Source organism: Oryza glaberrima, chromosome 12 (genome assembly GCF_000147395.1).
Source record: "Oryza glaberrima chromosome 12, OglaRS2, whole genome shotgun sequence".
In the NCBI taxonomy this organism is placed as follows: domain Eukaryota; kingdom Viridiplantae; phylum Streptophyta; class Magnoliopsida; order Poales; family Poaceae; genus Oryza; species Oryza glaberrima.
In genome coordinates, this window is record NC_068337.1 from 4,470,815 (window position 1) to 4,476,412 (window position 5,598).

The following is a 5,598-nucleotide window of genomic DNA, read 5'->3' on the forward strand; positions in this document are numbered from 1 at the left end:
AAAATCAAGTGGTCAACCACTTCCAAGATTATCGATTTTTCTGAAGTTGGCAAATAATTTGTACCAAGATCTGTCTGCACTTGGCTACCTCAAATGTTTGAGCTCACAGTGGTAAAGGGTTTATTTGATTTAGGGGTGGTGTGTGGCACCAAAAGTTGGATAGAGATTTTAAGGTTGTCTATTCAAAATGTAAATGCGTATTTTTATAAAAAAAAGGCAAATACCTAATACCCCGTTTTATATTATAAGTCGCTTTGATTTATTTCTAGTCATTTTTTAAAAAATTTGATAAAGTTTATAGAAAATATAATAATATTTTTTTAGAAAAGCATTATCAAATTACATTCAATATTACATTTAATGAAACTAACTTGGTGTCGTACATGTTACTAAATATTTCTATAATTCGATCAAATCTAACGAAGTTTGAGAAGAAAAAAAGACAATACAACGGATAATAATATAAAACGTATGGAGTATTTGATATGTTTAATATCGATGTTGTTTTTGCCAAATCAAATAATTGCCATCACTACGTATGGGCTCCGAATTAATCTCTACTACTTGCCATGTGTTCAATTGGAAGAACTTGTCCTCCTTGCAACCATATCGATCGTTGAACACTCTCGAGAGACAGTAGCTAAATGCACTGTCATACATACCTCCTTAACATGGCTACAGGGTACGTATCTAATGATCTACATGCAAATGACAACGACTGATCACAATCTAGTAACACGGATGACAGTGACCAGAGAATATTAACGCTTATTTCAACTGTTCTTGACAGCAATTGATTGTGGTGTTCTGCGTGGTACATATCATCAGAGCTTAGCTCAACAACCGGAATTAACTCGCACTAACATGCGAGGTTATTATTATCGTTCAAGACACCAATCCGCACCGAGCAGAAATGTAACCCCTAAATAATTCAGAGTACTTGCCTTGCATCACATTTCTGCATAGAGTATTATTCACAACTGAAACAAGCCTACAGACTGAAATTCCGCCGAATTTCGAAGTACAATTTGAAATTTGTGTGGCAGATTTAAAATTAGTACGGAGGAACAGAGTGAGGAAATCTTCCTTGATGGAGTAGTATATCATTTCATTTGTTGAATACTTGAATTGATTTGATCTTTCTGAAGAATTGTACAGTGTTTCACTGATCAAGCAGAGACTGACCAACTTCAGAGTACTCGCATTGCATTGCTGCATGATCTCGCCACTCGAACAATCGACCAAACTGATTTCTCCAGCAAACTTTCAAGCTTAATTCCTCAAATTCTGCCGAATTTCAATGTGAAATTTGTATCACATTTGGAGTACACACACGAACACACACACAGAAAGAGAGAGATCCTAATCTTTTCTTTCATGGAGTATATCATTTCATTTGTTGTTGAATTCTTGAATCGATTTGATCTTTCAGAAGAAATGTACAGTGTTCGACCGATGGATCGATCGATCGATCAATCAGTCGGTGTTGAACTGGGAGCACACGTCCCTGACCTCGCCGTCGTCGCCGGTGAGCGCGCCGATGGTGCCCATCTTCACCATGGCGGCGACGAAGTCCCGCTCGAACCTGCGCGACGCGGCGCCGAGGTAGGCCGTGACGAGGCCGCGCGTGGCGTTGCTGGCATCGAGCGCGGCGTCGGAGGCGATGACGGCGAGGCCGGAGCGGATGTTGCGGAGGATGGAGTCGTCGAAGTCGCGCTCGCTGCCGCGGTCCAGCGCGACGCGCGTGTTGAAGTCGCCCGGCGCGCACCGCGCCTTGAGCTCCGCCAGGAACGCCGCCGGGATGGACGGGTCCGACCCGACGCCGCCGCCGCGGAGGCGGTAGTTGTACAGCCTGTCCTTCACGAAGAAGCACGCCGTCGTGCCGATCGTGTGCGCCGCTGCATTGGCGGTGGCGACGCCATTGATCGTGTCAATGGAGGTGGTGAAGCCATGGACGGATTGTCAGTGTCAGTGTCGGCGCGTACCTGTGAGGAGGACGAGGTCGCGGTCGTCGAGGCCGCTGGCGGAGAACCTGGAGCGGAGCACCTGGATGGAATCGACGACATCCGGAAGCACGTCGGCGTCGCGGAGGTTGGAGACCAGCCCGTCGCGCCGCCCCGTCGGCACGTCGAACGACGGCCCGCCCGTCTGACGAACATGACACGGCGAGACACGCATCAAACACCTATCTCGTGGCGCGCGTCGAACACAATGTCTCTGTTCTCGATGCTTACCATGGCGATGGCGTCGCGCGCGGCGAGCGCGATGATGTCGGCGCAGGAGACGACGCCGGGGCACTGGTCCTCGAGCTCCGCCTTGGCCGCGTCCACGACGGCCTGCCCGCGCAGCCCCTGGTGCTTGTTGTTGTTCACCTCCGCGTCGTTCCGCGCGCTCCGGATCAGCACCGACGCGTCGCACCCCTGCACGCCACGCCACGCCACGCCGCAACACCGTCAGACGCCGCGTCGATCGCCGGCGCGCCACCGAGCGCGAAACAGAATGACGTCGCGTACCCGGACGAAGCAGTCGTGGAACTGGAGGCGGAGGAGGGCGGGGAGGATGGTGGGGTCGGAGCCGGCGGCGTCCTGGACGGCGGCGGTGCGATGTCCTCGGCGTCGGGGCAGGAGTCGGAGTAGAACCCGACCTGAAGCTGGCCGTGTGACACGCTCATTGCCTCCATCAGCAGCAAGAACGCCATTGCCGCCATGGGCGCCAGGATGGCCATTTCTGAGGAGGGACAAGCTAGCAAAAGCACAAGTGTGAGGTTGCAGGTGATGGGGGGCCTTAGCATCAATGAAGGCAAAGTTGTATTTATAGCGCATAGTTCTGGTGAGTGGCAGCCAGCATGGGTGTAGATCTTGTAAGATATTTTTTCGGATAATGGAATTTATTCCGGCCTCTACATTAAATATGTATTCCACCAGAGTATCTTAACGATATAGTATGGTTATATGGCAGAGGCGGATCTTGAAATTTACCGATGATAACAAACATACGTAAAAATTTTCACAAAACTATATTATTAAATTTGTAGCTATGTGATAGTCTATCTTAAACATATGGTTCTACGATACATCTGGTGCTAAATATGTAGTTTTGTGATACATCGTCTTGAATAGGTAGCTTTGCGATACTCTTTGTTCTGTGATACACCGTATTTAAATTTTGTGGAATTTACTCTTAGCTTATGTATATGATCAGATATTGCAGAGAATAGGTTGGATCAATGCATGTGGTTCTTGATGCTTGCCTTGACCAAAACTAGAGTCTTTTACAAGCCTGGATGCAAGTACCATATCCATTTGTGTACTACTTTTCTCTTTTCATGTGTGTGTTGGAACAGCTGGGTTGATTTGGAGGCTTGTAAAGGCAAAGGAAGAGGAGTACAGAGTTATGGGAGCAAGTTAATGGGGCCGTCATTTTGCCTCTTCAGAAAAGTTGCATGGTCTTTACTGGTCAGGTTGATAGAGCTGTTTACCTGCTCAATTAGATGTTTCACAGTGTTTGGTCCACTGTCTATAAGTCACTGTTCTAAAATGTTTCATTCATGTTGAGGAAATCAAGTACATTTTGAAAAAGGTGATGCAGTTGTATTTGTGTCTTTTGATATTAAGCTGTTTAATGCCAATTTATAAAAGGTGGTATTGAAATCCTGATTGCTCAGAAAAGATTGTTCGTTTTTTTCTACAAAACAGGTAATTACCCGGCTTTTTGAAGAAAGACAAAAAAATGAAAAACAGAGTCTTTCAAAAGAATACGAAAGAGAGATTGTTTGTTATAGATGTTACTGATGAATCCTGAATGATGATTCGGGTAAAAAAAAATATTAACAGCTTTATTTCATCTGTTATTGCAACCGAATATTGGTTTAGTTAAAATACTGATTTGTTGTTGTTCCAAATACTAGATATAATCTCTCCGTACATGAGCTATTTGTATAATCAAATGTTTGTTTCTCGTCTTCAAGGGCATAATCTCTTCGTACAGGGGCTATTTGTATAATCAAATACTCCCTCCGTCCCATAATATAAGAGATTTTGAGTTTTTCCTTACACTGTTTGACCACTCATCTTATTTAAAAAATTTGTGCAAATATAAAAAATAAAAAATTGTGCTTAAAGTATTTTGGATAATAAAGTAAGTAAAAAAAAAATAATAATTCTAAAATTTTTTGAATAAGACGAGTGGTCAAACGGTGCAAATAAAAACAGATGGAGTATTTGTTTATCGTCTTCAAGGTGTACCTTCATGATCAGACAGGTATATATTAGTAGTACATTTAAGCCCTAACTTTTCTGAAACTTCCAGTACTACTTTTGCTGAAGAAACAGTCTTCGATCATGTACGTTAATATCGGGATGGATCATATTACTTTCAGTTATAGAACGGAACTGTAAAAATTCAGATTTCAAAAAGAACTGAGATATATAGCACAAATATGAATTCAGATTTCAGAAAGAACTCTGTACTCTTCAAAACGGAACTATCAAAAATTCAGATTTGCTTACTGTTTTGAACATCACAAAATATCCACCCTAGATTGTTAATTTTTAATTCTCAGCCATGGCTGTATAATTCATCGTCACATAATTCATTAACTCAGCAGTTCATCATTTCATAGAAACAGAAACTAAACCGTGATGGAAAATTATATCTAGAGGAAAACAACGTGATATTACCAAAATATGCAGATTCAATATGCCAATTTCTTCTGTCCTAGAAAATGCCCAATTAATTTACGAAAGAACAATCTTTCATAGTCGCTGCTCCGCTATGCCGACAAACTTTTATAACAAAGCCTCTAACACAGTGTTCATCAGCCAAGCATTCTCCTCCAAGAAAAAAGCCAAGCGAAGAAAGAAAGAAAGAAATTAAGAACAAAACGATACTGAAACTAGAGCAGGCCATGGGTAGAACGGCAAGGAAAGTGAGGCACCAGAAGAGGAGCCCCTCTGCACTCCTTCCCCTTCTTGCTCTTCTCCTTCTCTTCCATCTTCTCCCCAGCCTTTGATGATCCTCCTTCTACTTCTACTGCTCCCTTCTGCATCTTTGCATCTTCAGCTTCCTGCTGCTTTGGTGATGGCTTTGACCTCTTCCTCTCAAGAACACCAAAGCAGTCCAGGCCAAGAACCATCTTTATCTGCTTCTCAATCTTTGTATTAGACCCTTCTTTCTATTGTTTTGTAGTTGTGTCTGTTCCTGCGTTATGGTGTTATTTATATACAGGGGATTGACACATGTTTATTGTATGACAAGAGCTGTGGAAATTTCTTGGGCAACGGAGCAACGGAGCTGTAACGTGCCTTGGTAACCAAGTTTCTCCCATGTTAGTAGGAGACTAGAAGACTTCACAAGGAATTTGAGAAGTGGTGCATATATCCCCGTTTGAGATAGATGAAGATTAGGATTAAGTAAGGGCACGAAAAATGAGAAAGTCATTAGTGCATTATTAATTAAATTTTAATTATTATATACTTGAAAAATAAATTTATTGGATATTTGAGAGCAACTCTATATGGAAAGTTTTCGCAGGACACACACCATTTAGTAGTTTGAAAACATGCTAACGAAAACCGATGTAAAATATGTATTATTAGT

At 42.9% G+C, this 5,598-nt stretch overlaps 1 pseudogene; it reads right to left on the bottom strand.

Moving 5' to 3' along the window:
• Positions 1-1,003: 1,003 nt before the first annotated feature.
• On the bottom strand, positions 1,004-5,176 carry LOC127756905 (peroxidase 43-like; annotated as a pseudogene).
• Between the last annotated feature and the right edge of the window lie 422 nt (positions 5,177-5,598).